This window comes from Aquila chrysaetos, chromosome 1 (assembly GCF_900496995.4).
Source record: "Aquila chrysaetos chrysaetos chromosome 1, bAquChr1.4, whole genome shotgun sequence".
In the NCBI taxonomy this organism is placed as follows: Eukaryota; Metazoa; Chordata; class Aves; order Accipitriformes; family Accipitridae; genus Aquila; species Aquila chrysaetos.
The window spans coordinates 4137384-4155663 of record NC_044004.1 but is presented as its reverse complement, the minus strand read 5'-3'; the positions used below and the strand labels follow the sequence as shown (position 1 = coordinate 4155663).

General features: G+C 36.6%; 1 protein-coding gene across 2 annotated transcripts in view; it reads right to left on the bottom strand.

The window, feature by feature from the left end:
• CTNNA2 (catenin alpha 2) overlaps positions 1 to 18280 on the bottom strand; it is a 460705-nt gene that overhangs the window by 230245 nt on the left and 212180 nt on the right. The window lies entirely within an intron of this gene.

The window sequence follows — 18280 nt, the reverse complement described above, 5'->3', positions numbered from 1 at the left end:
CTTCGTGCTACAGTCACCACTGGGTTGAATGGGAGATATGCAATTCCACCTGCAGCACTGCCTCCAGCTCTGGGGTCCTCAGCACAGGAGAGACATGGACCTGTTGGAGCGGGTCCAGAGGACGGCCACAAAAATGATCAGAGGGCTGGAACACCTCTGCTGTGAGGACAGGCTGAGAGAGTTGGGCTTGTTCAGCCTGGAGAAGAGAAGGCTCCGGGGAGACCTTATAGCAGCCTTCCAGTACCTAAAGGGGGCTTAGCGATAAGACAAGGGGTAATGGTTTTAAACTAAAAGAGGGTAGGTTCAGACTAGATATAAGGAAGAAATTTTTTACGAAGAGGGTGGTGAGGCACTGGCACAGGTTGCCCAGAGAGGTGGTCGATGCCCCATCCCTGGAAACATCCAAGGTCAGGCTGGACGGGGCTCGGAGCAACCTGATCGAGTTGAAGATGTCCCTGCTCGTTGCCGGGGCGTTGGACTAGATGACTTTTGAAGGTCCCTTCCAACCCAAACCATCCTCTGATTCTGTGATTCTATATCAAAGCATTTCCCTTTAAGTTATTTGGAGCAGTCTAGGATTATGATACCTCTTGGAGACTGTTCACATTGTTCCAGTGGCCAAAGGACACCTACTCCTTGAGAAAAGAAGTCTGAATAATAGATATCTGAGAGTACAGTAGCAATGTAAACTGACAAATGTCCTGTCAAATCTAAGAGAAAAAGAAGCCAAAACCTTACAGGTTTTGTTGGCAGAGCACCTGATTTTACAAAATAAAAAATAAAAATAAAATCATGAAATAACACATACTGGAGCTTCAAGCTTTTTAAACAGAGTGACTTTGTGGTGTGCTTAAACCTTTTTCGAAGACTGGCATTTGTCCCAAGCTGTGTCAATGCGAGCACTGGAAGCACTCTTAAAAGCAGTGCTACTGCTTTTCCACCCACATGGAGGTTGATGAGGTTTTCCAGACAGTCATGCCTGACTCAGATGCCAAACCCATTTGGTTTTTCTGTCAGTGAGCTTAGCATGATGCTTTAATTATTCCTTAGGTGGCAGGTATAAGAATAAAGGGGTGCTTAACTTAGTGCAAGTTATAATAAAGCAAGTTATGCAAAATTTAATCCCCTTTCAGAATATAGGAGCGCAAATTATCAAGTAGTTCTATGGATGATTTAATTTCATGTATTTATTTATTTGTTTACTTATGGGCAGAAAAGAGGGGTGACTGGTAAATGTATAAATTTATAAAAACAAAAATTATCCTGACATTATTGCCATGTAAATATTGGACAAGAAGTTCTACAGAAGTCTAAAGGAAGATCACTTGCAAAACCAGGCTCTTTCCACGTCTCACATTGGCAATATTTGGCACAATGATTTCTGGAAAATGTAACTTAGTGTTAGAGAAATTTCACTTAAACAAAACTCTGTTATAAAAAACTTGGTTTATAATGAAGCAGACATAAATTGTAGGGAAGAAAAGACCAGAAGCTAATATGTGAGGCTGATTAAACATTCTACAGAAGTCCGTTTTATATCATAATGGAGAATCTGCAAGCACATTTCCATTGCAAATGTCATTTGTCTATAAATATTAATGCATAAATAATAGCTACAGCTATTTCATACAGCTACATTAATACAACTTGTATATTCACAGTGTAAATAAAATAGTTTACTATTTTTAATTTTATTACTTGTAAAACGACTTTTGGACATGTTTTATAGAACTAAATTATATAATCAACAAAATCAAATTATAACACCATGTGCGCAGGATGGAACATGAGATTTATCATCACAGGTATACTTAAACACTTCATAGGAAAAAATTGTGACCGTATTAAAGATAATAGTAAAACGTAAACTTCAATGAGCAATATTATATTGCCTCTTAAGATATACAATGAAGAATGATGTATAGATAACTGTAATACTATAACACCAGTTACTATAACCATAATACTGGTTGGAACCCATTCAAAAAGAAGCCTAAGACTTTCCAAGCTCTGCCAAGTGATTTCTGTTTGGAGATGGAATATACTCCTAGGATAAGAGGCAGAAGATCTTTAATTGGCAGATTTTAAAACATCACGGTAGGAGAAAAATCCAGATTTTGCAGGAAAATGGAATGAATGACTAAAAATGTCATTTCATTCATCTTGTGAAAACATTGTCAAGAGATGGAGCAAAATTATTGCCCAAATCAGTAATGTTCCCCTATAAGTGAGTAAGGGTGAATAAGAATAAGGAGTTGTCACAGAGATTTGGGATGGACATTCCCACCAAAGAGAGCACCTAAAGCAGGACATGAAGGCAGAGAAAAGGAAGGAGCACAAAATTTATCTTACCTGATGTGAGCCACCCTAAAGTTGTGCCTATAAACTACATTAGACGGGAAATAGAAAAGCATATTCAGAGCTTGATTCCTCCCATCCTAAGACAGGCACCTAAGGCAGGGGATAAAATTATCCTCTTGCCTCCTTTTGCTGACAATATGGAAAACACAGAGATGCTTAATTTTAATTGTCTAAAGAGCAGGTGAAGTGCAGACAGAGCAGAGCCTTGACTTTGTCCCTGTAACAGCCCAGCTCAGCCGAATCAGCACTGGGTGGAAATGAAGAAGAATGGTCGCTAAGCGAGATTTTCATTAATTTTCCTCAAGCATATAAAGAGCAACACAGATAAATTTCATCCCCATCTCGCTCCTGAAATAGCACAATTACAGGCTGCTCCTTTTTCAGGGTGAAATACCTGAGTTTGCCCCAAACATATGTGGTTGTCATTCTTTTGATCATGCATAACAGAAAACAAATACAGGAAAGAACTGTGGCAGGTTTTTCTAACTGTATGTGGTATGAACTGAACTCCACTGTCACGCTTTGAAAGTTGGTCTAAGCATCGTGTTAACTGAATTGTGAAAAATATGTGAGGTGATTGCTTGGCATTGATTTGTGTTTGATTCAGTCAGTTAAAAGAAAAAAATATATATTATATTAACAGCACTCTAGGTATGGCATGCAATTAAGGAATACATTTTTACCTATTTCATGCTTTTCACTATAGACTGTGTTTGTCAAAACCAGAACAATACACCAGCGAAAGAATTACGTACCGCTGTTTTAAAACCAAACTCCAGGTGTTAATGTAGTCTTTGCAAATAGTTTAACACGCAGGAACTGCATATAAATAACCAATTCTTCCCACGCGTACTCGGAAAACCTTTGAAAGGAAATCTACAGGGACAGCAATGATCAAAAATTGAAATAATTCCAGATGAGAACAATTCCTTCAAGCTGAACCAATCAGTTACTTTCCAAATCATAACCACAGCATGATATTCTCTAGATTTATTACTTACTTTTACATTGTACGTGGAGACCAAAACCTGGGTGAACCACACTCTGGTAGTCAGTGTATAAAGTTGTATTAATTTGCATATTCTAAGAACATGCAGAGATATTTTCCAGATGACTGCCGGGGGTGGTGTCAAATATAATTTAATTTTTTTGCTGACATTTATTAACTTTTATTTTCTTAATTGCAGACAGGAAAAAAATAGTGGAATTTTCTATTACATATGCAAACTTACACATATTGAACTATCTGTAAACCAACATAGTTTGGGTCTGCCTAAAGATAGAGTACATTGCTCTTGAAAAACTAATAAAATATCAAATAGTGACCTCTGCACTGGTAACCCATAGGGTGGGCCTGGTGTTAATACCTGCTAACATCTCCATTCCCATCCCTTGGGGCCAGCTGAAACATCTTACCCTGCAAATCCCCTACAAAACATTGACAAACAGGAGTGAAAGAAACTGATTTTATGTTGCGTTTATTCACCTTTTTCCTACCATATCTGCCAGTTTCACTAAGCAGAGAAATGGGATACAAACAGCAAGTTCTGAGAAAGCTGAGACTATCTGGATCTATGATTGAGGTTAGCATTTTCATACGCACTGTGCCTGCCACAGGTACCCTACTTTTGCAAGTGGCTACTAATGCAGAATTTCCCAGTGCCTACCCAGGCAATCACTTCCATGATGCAAGAAACTTAAAAGTCACAGTCTTAGCTATCTTATAATAACTTTCTATAATTCCAATAATTCCACTGCATAAATAACTGTGAAATAAATACCTGCGTTTGATTAAAAAGTCAAAAATGCAACAGCGGCAAATTGCATCCAATATTCTGTTTAGGGAAATACAGAAATGAAGCTATTGCTTTAGGGCAGAAAATGTAATTTTCTTTCAGTATAGAGCATTTAGCATCATGGGATCCAAATCTGGCTGATAAACATGTCTAGCCAAATAAAACAGTCTTTTCCAATAAATCTGAATACTTTTAATCAACTTGTTTATCACAACTAAATATTTATTTACTAATTAAAATCTTAAACACAGGGCTTTTAAACTTAAGGGAATTAAGCACAGTAGGTCTGTATTTGTTGAACATGAATCCTATGCTGTTTGTAGTCTGCAGTCTCAAGGCACCGAGGTTTGTGCGCTCAAGCGTGCCGTTGAGAACCCATCTGCAGGCTTTCGCGTATGTACGTAAACTTAAGACGCTATCTGCTCTTCTCTAAAGAGACCATACGAACCCCTCTCTCAGCTTCCTTACAACTTGATAGAAGGGTAACAGCAGCTCTGAAGATACCTCACTTCTGAAAATACATATTCAGGAAGGTAGAGGAGAGACGTCCTATCTGTTCTGCCCCTTATAAAAAGGCTGTATATGTAAACTCAACCTTTATTATTCCCCAGGGAACCCAACCACAACCCTAAGAGACAACTTCAGTAGTTCTGTCATCCACAGAAGTGCTGCTTCTTCCTTCAGTCTAGGCTAGGTTTAAGAGTAGACAACCTATGTTCTAGTTTACTTAAGCTGAGATGGCAAAAAAATGTTTTAAATTCAACTTAGCTAATGAATTTTCAATTTGCGGATGAAATCTTGTCCGTCCAATGATGTTAACAGTTACCTGAAAAGCTGTGCTTTTAGTACTGGGCTTAGTCCAAAACCCATTAATTGAAATGTTGCAATTTAGGTGCCTTTATGGAGAATCAAATCTCACTTCATTGGCTTTACACTGACCACTAAGTATTTTTCAGTAACTTATTTTCCTCTCGTACTTTGTCACTGTAGATATTACAAAAAAAATGGTTAAATATTGAAATACTACCAAAAGAATAAAAATCTTAATACGAAAGTATCTTCAGTGGTTTTTTCCTCTCTCTTTCCAGTTTTGCAGGACTAGTCAGAACTTGATCCTGCTCATAACTCTGAATGGCTCCGGCAATTGCTGCATTTACCTGATGAATTTTTTCAGAGTGAGAGGAGGTTCTTAATTTAATACTTCCATTTATTTGGGATCTGTTTTCTTGGATGACTTTGGCTGGTCCAAAGCTCATTGGGCACATTCTGAATCACTCTTAAATGACCTTAGGTTCTGCTGGTGCTTTTCACTTTCAAAGGGTTATTGCTCAAGCCATTCAGTTATGCAGAGAATAAGTCCAAAATTCATGTTGCTTGATTTACAGCCAGGGTAATGAGCAGTAAACCAATGAATTATATTACAATAAAAACAACTGACAGGTGATCCTGGTTTAAATTTTTTGCTAGAATCTCCCTAGCTAAACAATTAGGAACTGATTTATCTTTGATTTTCTGCTCAATCTGCTAAATCCTGCGACTTTTCAACATTTTTACTCGCTACTGCAGAACAGGATTATCAGATTTGAGATACTAGAGTATTATCTTATGAATGGTACAAAACACACTCAATACTTTACAGAGAAAAGAGGCGTGAGTGACTCTGCTATAGTGGCATCCTCCATGCTCCGTGGAATTTTCCTCTTCACCATGCTCCCCTTTTTCCCCAAACACCCTCTATTAAACCCAATACTGCATATTCCAAAAATAAGAAAATGCGAATCAGAAAAGGATCAGCTCTTGAAAAACACATTTATTAGCCAGGGTAAAAGTCATCTTATGCAGGGTTGATTCACAAATATACATAGAGGAGAATCTAGATAAGAGCAGGGAAGTCCTTCTATAATATTTTCCTTGATTCTGAAAACATATATAAATATATAGATATACAAAGAGAGATACATGTGTGTATATCAATCACACACAATCACTTAGCTCTGAGTACACTTCAAGGTCTTAATAGCACCATATGCTTTTGTTTCCAGAAGCAGTAAGGTAGATGGTAGCAGTAAGGTAGACATGAATAGTCCACTCAAATGAATCCCATTACTCATTAATTTAAAGACAGTTATACATTAAGCACCTGAATGGTAAGAAACCAGAAATGCTTCTGGCACAACATACTTTTGGCACAGTTTACATTGCCTACCACACGACATATACGTTCATGCCCCTGCATCTCTCTACATATTTTTAAACGACACGGACATTTCAAAGTTTGATGCCTAAACTACGTACTGAACATGCGATCCAAGTGTAACCTGATGTCTCCTGCTTTTGTTTGAAGTTTCCTTCCTGTGCTTTTGATTCATTCCCTCATGTCTCTTCTTTTCCTTGTAAAAAACTCCCCCATGTTTGCACTCTATCTGACTTAGCAGATTGTACAGTCGGGAGATCTCATCTTTACTGTTGTGAAATTATTGAATATAGCAGCAATATATTCAGGGAAGCATCCCCAGGACAAACCAGTCCTCCTTTACTCTTCTTGGAATGGGCTTCTCACAGCGACTTAACAGTTCTTTGCAAAGGAAACATTACTAGTGGGGCTCGGGGAATACGCTGCTACTGAAAACAAGTTGAAGCACCGTATCTTGCCAGATCACATACAGAATCACTCATACGAACAACATTTTTATTAAAAAAAAAAAAAAAAAAAAAAAAAAAAAAAAAAAAAAAGATAAAATAAGACTTCCAGGATTCCAAATTCAGAAATGTAATTAATGCTGCAGGCTTGAAGAAAATCACTCACCCATGGAAATCCAGTTTCCTCTGGGACCCGCTAATGTAGATGTAGAAAATAAAGAATACTACTAATAAAAAGCCCTCAAACCTGTGCTAGTTGGGAAGGCAAAGTATGTTCAGAGCTACTGTCCATTTTGTATCTCTGAAATGGCTGATACATTTTTCTATTCCCGCAAGCTGCAGCGTAACGCGACTCAGAAGAAATACCTTCCTAAACACAGCCCGGACAGGTAACAGCAAAATCCCTTCTTATTAGGGGGAATAAAATTTATCATACAGAAAATGGTTCTTACAAGTTTAAATATAAATTTTCAAAACAGCTATAATTTTAGGCCAACAATTAAAAGAAGGGGAAAAAACCCAAACACTTTTCAGAATGTCATTCAAAATAAATTTATCTCCACGTTAAAATGGAAATTTAATAAGTTTGTCAAGCGTTTTAATGAGACCTTTTTCCTAGAGCTAACACAGAATCGATGTCTGAAGGGAAGTCCAGCTCATCAGGCTGCACCAGCAATACTTGCTGACACATTCTCCCTTTAATAATGTATTATCTTGACTTAGACTTTATATGAGTTGTCTTGTCTTAACAACAGTAAATACAGCCATAAAGCAATGAGAAATACCAGCAAGATGATGACACTAATTGTACTGTCTTGACTTGAATTAAAATTGCTGAACAGTAAACGAGATTACTAGCCTAAAGATAATCTTAATTTAAATGTGCAGCTCCATTTATCTCATCTCAGATGCAATTTTCCAAAGTGCTTAAGAAAAATAATGCCAGGCAGCCATCTAATAGAAACCTTTATTTCTGAAGGTTTTAAAGATAATTAAAAGCGCCCTCATATGTTTTGTTCTATCGCCATATTTTATAACAAGCAGTAATTTGCAGGTCAGAATAGAAAAATCAGGTAATTTCTTAAATTGTTGTAACTTTTCCTGCCTTTGATACTGTCTTCTCATTTTTCCTGGACAACATGGAATGCGTTTGAAGAAGAGAAGAAGATCAAATAATGAAAATAGGTGAAATTTCACACACTCATGACTTACAGATAGCCTATTCTGTATAAACTGGATCAAAGAATTTTCTTGTAAGAATTGTAAAGTGTTAGAAAAGCTTTGTGAAAATAATTTTTAAATATTACTTAGCCTACCAATTCTAAATAGCAGCTAATGTGCCACTTTTTTCTATTAAAAGATTATGCTGACAAACTTAATTAGAAGATACACAAACAGAAATCGTGCTTTTATTGTATTTGCATATATGTCTGTCCCCAGAATATATGAGACTTCTCTGAAAACATCTTTTATTCTTTTTTTTTAATTAACATTAGACAATATATTTAATATATGCAATTAGTAAGGGTTCCTACACTCTGCAACATATTTGCAATCCCACTTTGTTTGCAGATACTTGGGCAAGAGGGAGGATCCTGACTGGCACAATGCAAAGCCTCAAAATTAAGAAAAATAAAACCCAAATATACCTCAAAGCCATCTGAGAGAAATAGTTCTGAATGGATTAACATCTTGTTTTAACATTTTAAAATGCAGATTTTCACCAGATAAGAGAGTCAGTGTCTGTGTGAAAATCTCTCATGCCTTCTTCATGCTCTCTTCCAAATTTCCTAAACCCTTATCACTCTGAAGTAATATTTATTAGTAGTTATGTTACTTTACAGTAGTTAGTTAGGGAGTATTTTCTATACCCCAAAAGTCTTCAGGTACCTTTCTTTCCAGTGTAAATTGGGTCAGGGCTGCATGTAGCTCCATTTGGAGTGGGAAATATCATTTTCAACTGCAAAGACTCTTGTACATAACATGACCTGGAACACAGATGGTATATTAAAAGTTTTAAGGGGTGTGCAGGCTACCATCACTTGAGCTCTCTTTTTTCCCACAAATACATTCACGCCTGAATTGTATGTCTGTTAATGCGATAATTTTTTTCTCACAGTAAACATCAGCTTGAAGAGCAATAAACTAGGAGTGCTATAAGAAAATAAACCAGTGGGGGACTGTAGCAATTATTAACCAAAAAAAAGGCATTTTAATCTGAGCATAGAAATATATTTACAATATATATCTCTACTCTGATAGATATCTAAAGCCCCTATACTTATATATAATAGGGCCAGGGCACTTTTAGGGCACTATAAACTCATCTTCTGATAGATGTGTAAAACACATCAGCTGAACCAAAAGCTAAAAATTCCTGGTTTTCCCATTAACAACTGGAGCGTTATAGCCAGCTCAGATGTAGGCTTCCACACTAGGAAAGTTGAAAGTACGGTGAGATGACTCCTACTGCTCTTGCAAAGGACTGATGGTTGTGGCTTTTTGGAAGACTATATGAACCATTATCTACATCATCATATCCCAATATCCCTCTCCTGTTTGAACAGGTAGAAACTACAAGTATTCTGGTGAATGTCTGCCTTTCTATGAGCTATCTGTCTCCCAACAGGTCGCAACGCTCTTCATGCAGACTTCTCCACAGCAGAAAGTGGCCTCCCTCACCCTGCCATTGCTCGTGCTCTCGGAATACAAATACTTCCCTGCGTTGCCTGCATTTGAATGCTTTTGCATTTAGCTGTTTGCCTCAATGCGAGGATTTGTATTGATCTTCATTTGAAAGGCAATTCTTTTTATAATTGATAATTTTTCATGCCTTCACAAATCCAGGCTGGCATTTAACAACAGACTCCAGCAGACTGTGGAAGTGCTGAAATGTAAAGGTCAAGGACAAAATAGAAGCTTTCATGAATTGCAGCTCTCACACCGTGTTCCTTACAAACATGTTTTTTGAATTAGCAGGATCAGTTGATGCTGAGCAGATGTAAGAAAATGGACCTGGTTTGTTATCTGAGTAACATTAAATAAAACATCTTATGCCACCTAGCTCAGAATGCCTCACTGTTCTGCCCATCCACAGCGCTGGCCTTGACTTTGCCACCTCTCATACAACATGCACGCCAATTCTGAAACACTTAGGTCTCACAAGTCATAAAAAGCAAATGCCAACTATATTTCACATTGTGATAAAATATCCCAAGATGGATGAATCAAGGTCTGCAGCAAAAAATTCTGTTCTTTTCTCTACCTTTGATGGTAAAAGTGGTTGAAGATTTAATCAATGAAATCCCCTTCTCTTCTCCAAATGTACACAAATATTGATGTAGATTTATCCCTTCCTCAACTACACCCCCCCCCGCCTTAAAAAGTAATAATAAATCCACATGTCTCCCCTCCCAGAAGGATCCAGGTTTTATCCACAAGGATCAATGAACTTACAGTCTAGATTTACTGTTTTTTAAAAAACCTCTTCCCTCTGGGTAGATGCAATTGCATATTGGTAAAAGCAAAGAGAGCTCACATTATTCCAGTATAATATTCAGTTATTAATACTCTTTGCTCCCATTTTTTTCCACTGAAACATACATTTATAAAGTATAATCATTATTCTTTAATTCTCCTACTAATATTATGATAGCCAATGATATATTCTAAGTAAATGAAAACAGTCCCTTAATTCAGCATAACTGCACAATATCATATGATTTATTAATGCTGGTGACTTTATATTTCTCCACTTTTTATAATGATTCGATGAAAGTTGTTGTATTAATTTAAAAAATGTAATTGTTTGAAAGCAATTCTTATAGATACTATGAATTATGTTTAAAACTGACGTAAGACTTATGTTATCTGTAACAGATTCATCATAGCATCTATGGAACTTGAAGGAAAGCTTGCATGCATTCCTATTTTTTTCTTTCCGTATATTTCAATTGTCATTATAAATTTCTAAAGTCTATTATTTCTTCCTCTTTTCTTAATTCTGTTTTGTTTGGTTTTTTTTTTTTTGTGGGTAGGTTGTTTTGTTGTATTTTTTTGTTTTAATAATTCCTAGTATTTTAGCATTATGTATTTAGAAGACTGCTTCCATTTAGACATCTAGTTTGTGGTCTTTTGAGCAATTCTTTCATGAATATTTGTAAAGATAAACTCTATAGTGAATCAAGTATATGACTCATCTAATTAATAGGCACAAAGTGTCATAATAAAGAACTTAATTCAAAACATAGAGTCTTTCAAAGTGACCTTCTGTACCAGCAACGTCTACAGTAATGTTAACATGAGGCAGCTGGGAGTTGCTAGAAAGAAGACTAACAAATGGAAGGGTGGAGGAGGAGATGTAAAACACAAACACAAATCTGAAAATCTTTTCATTTCCTTGAAAAAGAAAATTACAATACTGGATAGGAAATGATGGAGGCTATATTGAGTACTTTTGGTCATTACAGTTTCTGAGGAGTAAAATGTAAAATACGATTATACATTATCAGTTTTTGCCTTCTATGCCACTAATCACCTATCCTGTTTCTCTTCTTTATGGCTCCTGAAGTGCTGTGTACTTGTATGCTGCAACACAATCAGCTCTCTGTCATATCTAATTATTGCTTCTATGGGAAAAAAATGAAAATGAAACATTAATACATTAATTTGCATAGAGAAATCCGCAGACCGATTAAGGGTTGGTTCAATTTCACCTAACCATAAACATGTAAAATAGAGGCATCCAGCCTAAGCTAGTTATCTAGGCTGTCTTTAGAAAAATGTTAGAGAGAAGGCTTCTTCAGAAGATATAGTCCAACTATCATGGGCAACTATTTGAGATTAGGAGGAATCCCCTTCTGAAGAGAATTCTGCTGAATGCAGAGGGATCATAGACAACAAGATTAGATTTGACCCTTGCATTTGAGATGGTTAGAGTTTGGAAACAAATTCTACTCTCCGTGATTTTCCTAAGACTATATAGCATGGCTAAGGCAGAATCAACAGAGTTTTGGTCTCATGAGTCCCTTAACCACAAGAACCTTTCCTGGGCAGCCACATGACTCAAATGTTTTCTGTAACAGACACAGGAGAAACTGATAGGCAATTCAGTTACCAAAAATGGCATTTCCAACATATAATTTGGCCAAGTGGACAACACAGTTGATCCACATGGATATTTCACAGGACATGGTTGATCTGCCCAGAGAAATAAAGTCCCCAGAGGTCATCCACTCACCAGCCATGGTGTATTGAGCATATAGACCTGTAGGTAGCTGGTAGCGCCCCACATTTCATGCTTTTTTTGAGACTGCATAGAAAATGCGAATGAGAAGTTCCAGCTCCCTATACAGTATGGCCAAATTTTCAGAAAAATTTGGAAGATTTTGAAAAAATGTGGAACTTAAACAGAAAGAAATATGATTTTTTTTCGATTTTAAGACTATGCTTACATATCCTTTATCAAGAAGCGCAGAAAGATGGAATGTCATTTGTTATCCTTTCCTTTTTCTTACAATTCCCTCCACATATGTTCTTTCTTCACTGACCCTATCTACGTCTGCAACGAAATTCTGGTTTCAAGACCTTCTTCCTCTCTTCACCCCAAAGCTTTCTAAATATCATGGTAGAAGTCTCCCATATCCACTGACCAAAGTACCCCCAAATTCCATTTTACAATACTTCTTTATACTTTAAAAGTACTTTAAAGTTCTTTAAAAATAAGCTTTACAAGAAAAAAAGGTGCTATTTGTTTAAGAAGGTCCATTATTCCATTTGAAGAGCTAAACATCACTCTCATGGTATGTGACAAAAAAGCACCATGTCTTAGTAGACGTGTAGTAGGAATTATGGATGAATCTTTCAAGAAGATCTTGTGTTGCAGAAGAAGATGTTCAAAACCTGTTGATTTTGATTATATTAACTCATGGAATTTCACCCACTAACATGCAACCGTAAAGTAGGACATGTTATAGAAATAACACAGAAATAATGATGTCCAAGTCAGTGAGTTACTGAAGTGAAGCAGAGGTAGGCTAGGCTCAAGAGAAAAAAGGATTCTATCTGTGTTTGCATTTCTGCAATATCGTCTTGGGTACTTTAAATTATATGCCACATATATGCTGACCCTGAAAAATTAAGGGATGCTCTTTGGACGGTAAAGGCAAACCTGAAGAAAGAGTGTCAAAAATGATAGTACATAGACTTTGTTTCCTTCCTTGCTTGAGGAAAAAAGCCCCCATCAAACACAGCCTTCACAGCATCTATAAAAACATATGCTTCCCTGGGGCTACAGAAGGCAAGTTCTATTTTACCTCTCCCTTTACATCAATTTTCTAGCACTATTCTGCCTTTTTTTTTTCTTTTCTTCTTTTCTCCAAGCTCAGTCTCCTGGCTGACTAATGTAACAGTCTTTCCTTTATGTTTTATTTTACAATCTCCTTCTGTGACTTCACAAGCTCACCTACCACCGGAGTTTTCCTGAGTCAAGGAGTCCTACTGAGAGACATGAGATGGACTGAATGTTCCTCTACCACATCTATATCTCTTTTTACACTACTTCATCCATTACCTCACTTCCATACCTTCACGTGAGTGAAATTGTCCATGAAAATATCTTATGTATCCCCTGTTATGCCCTAAGCTTTGACTGTATTGAGATCATCTTGTTTCCCCCACCTATCTATTGTCATTCCTATGTCCTCTGTAAACACATGCCAATAATGCCCTCTGGGTCTTCTATTTTCACATCCTATTTCTGTTTAAATGCTCTCTGCCCCTACCATAAGAATTTCTCCTGATTCCTCCTCTGTTCTGCATGCTAGACTCACCTGTCTTCTCTTCTGCTGGGAGTAAAACAGCTTAAGTCATTGCTATGACCAAATTCATCACCACCTGCAACACATACCGCAGACAGTAACCATCTTAGTAATGGCTGCAGTCTCTGTTCTACAGAGAGCGATATCATTTATTTTAGCAAAGTGTATTTGTGGAGGAAGAGAAAGTGCCTCAAACTTCTTGGCAATGAGCAGGTTAAAAAAAAAAAAAAAAGCAAAATTAAAAATGCAGGACTTAAAATGACATAACACAGCTGAAGATTCTGTTTCAAGATTATCTCGGACTTCTGTGTGATTTTCCAGCTTGCTGTAGCACTCAGGAACTTTGCCTGAGCTCAGCTCTTTGCTCATTTAGATTGCAGCAACGTTAAATACAAGGTCCCTTGCACATCCACACTTTCTCAATCGGCACAGAATGGCACCTCTATGTTATTTAAATGCTTGAGTGTACGGGAAGGAACATATTCACTACCATGCCTTCAACGACCGCCTACAGCAAAGGTACACAGTGGAACTTTGTGCATGCACGGAGTAGCCTAGCAGTGGTCAGTACTTACACGGAAAGCCTCCAAGAGTAACCAAGGGTGTTGCAGAAAGCAGTGGTGTTGATGCGAGATTGCAGCTGGCCTGCTTCTCTCCATGCCAATAGTAAATTAAAGACTTAGCCCAAACTGAGAAAGTGGTGAGCTATTACACGCGCTACTATCAAATGACATAAAATCAAATAAAGTCTGAACAGCTTGAGGTCAATGAAGATGGCGAGGTAAGCGTTGCAAGAAAAAAAGACAGAAATCACGGTGCTGTAATTAAGACACTCCGCTGACGAACAGACGTCTTGCATGACTTGGGATATGTCACTAAATTTCTGAAAAAAAAAGATAGTGCAGTTCAAGTTAACTGTTATTCTACCTGATGGGACTACTTGTGTGGTAAGAAGTTATTTAATGGGACTATGAGCAAAAAGTCTTCTTTCCTGTAGCCCAGCTCTTCATAATTAGACTGATAAAATATCCTTTACTCATTGCTTGCTTACAGCGTATCTTCTTTAGAGCGGAATTCTTTCTTTAGGATGTTGTGATATCTACTGCAATGGGCCTCCAAAGCACTTCTGATAATTCTAATAAACATCCCTATTTTCACTACATTCTAATTTGCTTAGTTATTTTTTCTTATCTGCACTTTCACCCTAATATATTTCATATTCTTCAATACTACCATATTTTCCAAATGCTGTTGTATCTTTTTGAAACTGCTACAACCTTTTAAGGGATGGCTGAATTGTGGCAATAACTAAAAAATTAGAGCAAGTGAAATGTTCTGTATGTTTTGAAGGGAAAAAGGATGTATACAACTCATCGTTATTAAAAAAAAGTACATCTTAGGAGGCACATGAAGATATTCTTCTGCTGCTGTTTTAAACCTAAGAAGAAGAAAAGAGAGAGGGAAAGACACAAAAAAGGGGGGAAAGGAGAAGAAGACAATAACAAAGAGAAAGAGAAAGTTAAGTGAAATAAATACCATGAAGGTGACTGAAAGTGGAAGGAAAATACGTGAATGTCCAAACATCACTTCTAAAAGCAATATGATCTTCACTCACTTTTTGCTAGACTACCTTCTCTTGGTTTCTTTTTTCCCTTTTTTTGGGAAAAAATCTTAGGCTTTTCTTGTTTTGGAATATATGTCCTCACAACTTAATATTCCAACCTCAGTATTGCATGATGATGCCTTTAATTTCTTTCCCAGGTCCTCCTGAGACTTGCAGATGATATGAGGAAACAGTATCAATCCCTTTATTAAGGTCATTTAACAATCCTCATGATATTCATTTCCCCAGCTGTTTTCTTAATAACCCTAATACTTTTATAATTTGCAACGGTACTTTGAAATTTATCCAAGAGTTAGCAGCCATCAAGGAGATGTCCTCAAGCTAACCTGTTTGTACTTGGCCAAATTATAAGTTTCAGAAAATCATTATTTGCACTCTTTGCTGTATGAGCTTGCCAGAAGCATGCTGCTAAAACCTTTCAAGTTTATCATAAGGTCCATAATTTGCTACTAACTCGATTTGATTAGACTTTGTCAAAATACTTATTGGCAGACCAATTTTCCAAAACTAGAACACAAACTAGAAACAGAACGATATTTCTAATATAAACACAGTGTCTCATGCAACCCAGTGATGCTCGAAGAGTTGTATGAAAACTGGAATTTCCATTTCAGAAAAAAAAAAAAAAATCCCTGGCGATGCAGAGGAGAGTATTTTTGAACAAATATCATATTTCTCATCGTGTTGAAATGCCACAGTTTTTTAGGAAAACTCAAGAGACCATTCAATTATCAAATATTTTCAGTCTCCCAGAGCTATCTGGAGTACCCTCACCATGAGCAAGCACTGAAAAAGTGAACAGGGAGCTTGGACAGCTGACATAATCAGAATTTAGCCAAAACCGAGACTTTCGATCTCAATATTTCCCGTGGAAAAAATGTTACACTGGGAAATCTCCAATCAGCTTGGGTTATCCTCTTTTCAAAGAGCTCGGCCACACAGCAAATCAAAGGGGAGACAGATCTAGAAGTCATGTTTCCTTCATATCATATATCAACGTCAGAGGTAACTCACATTCACATATATTATAATTTTCAAAGCAGTTGTCAGGAGTAAAGAGCTCAGTCTGGGTGCTAAGGAAAGGCTGCACACCATGACAAGTACCACATAAAAATTTTTAAGCAAATTATTTAGCATCAAAACCGAAGGCAGGAGCCTGAAGCTTGACAAGTACCACACAAAATTTTTTAAGCAAATTATTTAGCATCAAAACTGAAGGCAGGAGCCTGAAGCTTACCCCTAAGGTTTCTTATCTTTCTTTTGTCTTCCTGCTGACTATTCCGGTTTCCAACCACAGCCTTTCAACTCGTACAGTTAGGGAAGTAAGGAGCCTACAGAAGCAGCCTCATTCATTATATAATACAGATTTATCTCAAAACATAAGTCACCGATCAGTGGTTATGATCAAAGGCTTAAATATTTAAGTTTTAATTAAAGACAAGTTATGCGGAGGCCACTCTCTGTCATTTAACCTGGGAGCTGAAACTTACCCTTTATATTCAGGTATTCACTTCAGGAGTTTTCTGGGTTTCATTTTTGGGGTCCTCCCTGTCCCCCTCTCCCTACTTCATCTCTCATCATATATATTTTTCACAACCAGATCTTTGTGTCTGAACTTCGGTAGTGTAGAAGAGTGAACTAAATAGTCTCCCGAGATCTTTCCAGCTTATATTTTATAATGAATGAATTTCTTAATGTTTTCTATTTAACATCATCATGTTAAAAAAGATACCACTGGTTTGAAATCATAAAAGTAGAACTATTTGATTACAGAAGATAAAAGAGTTTTGGTTTATTCTGTTTAGTATATATTCTTTAAGCTTAACTAGGTAGCTTTCAAGAGAAGAAAATTAAATGCAATTGTAGAAGCTAAAACAGAGGACAGAACATTTAACTACTAACCTCACCTAAAACACAAACCAGACATCATTATTGTTTTAGGTCAAAGACATGATGTGCAAAATACAGTATTAAAAAGTGAAAAAGGGACATTATAGTTTTGCATTGATTTATCTTAGGAGGAAGCTATACCAGCATAATAGTTGCATCCTTTATGTTAGAAAAAGAATTAAAAATACAACAAACCCCAACAAAATGCCAACAGTCCATTTCTGTACAGCACATACATGGAGAAGAGATGGATGATTTATAAACTCGAAATCCAAATCAGTGGAGGGAGTTTTTATATAGCAAGTGTAAAACTTTTCAAACTATTGTTTAGTCAATTCTTTCTCCTACAGTGTACAATTTTTCAGCACCATTATCTTTTTTCACTTCCTTCCTCCCACATAATAAATCAGCAATATTTTCTGGCATTTTCCAGGGACAACAGATGCAATATTTACACTGCTTTCTGATAATGCTGAAAAGTACCTTAAGCAGTAAATATTCAGCTTTGCTGCCAACCAGTCTGGTTTTCTATTTCTTATATATATTTTTTTTTTTTTTGTACTAAATGTGTACATATATATATATTTGTACTATATGTGTATATATATATTTATATAAGCTATAAATTTCCTCACATACTCACACATTTAGATACATCTATGTTTAAATATCTATTGAAAGATAACAACCCAACTTTTAAATGTTTATTTGCTCTTGTTATAAAATGCAGACACTTAAGAAAATATTATTATTTTATTAAAATATTAAAGGATCTTAATTTTTGGCATGATGTCACCACTTGTGCAAATCTATGGACTGGAAACCTTTTCCTAGAGTCCCTCAATCAGTTTGATCTGGGCTGCAAATTTTCACAGACTGCCACCCCACTCTGTAGTTGATTATGCAAAATGAAACAAAATTACACATGTTTCGGATGATGCTTTTCAGATGCAGCTCCGATCCAGTTCTGACTATAACTAAGACAGGTGAGTTGTGAAATCTAACCCATGAGCCTCATTAGCCTGCAAAACCTGTTATTTTTGGTAGCAACCGAAGAACTTTCTTTTTTTTCTTTCTTTTTCCCTGAGCTGTAGCAATTGATCTTTTAAGACTATTGAATGTTTAAAATGTTTGGATTTCACGGGTATATC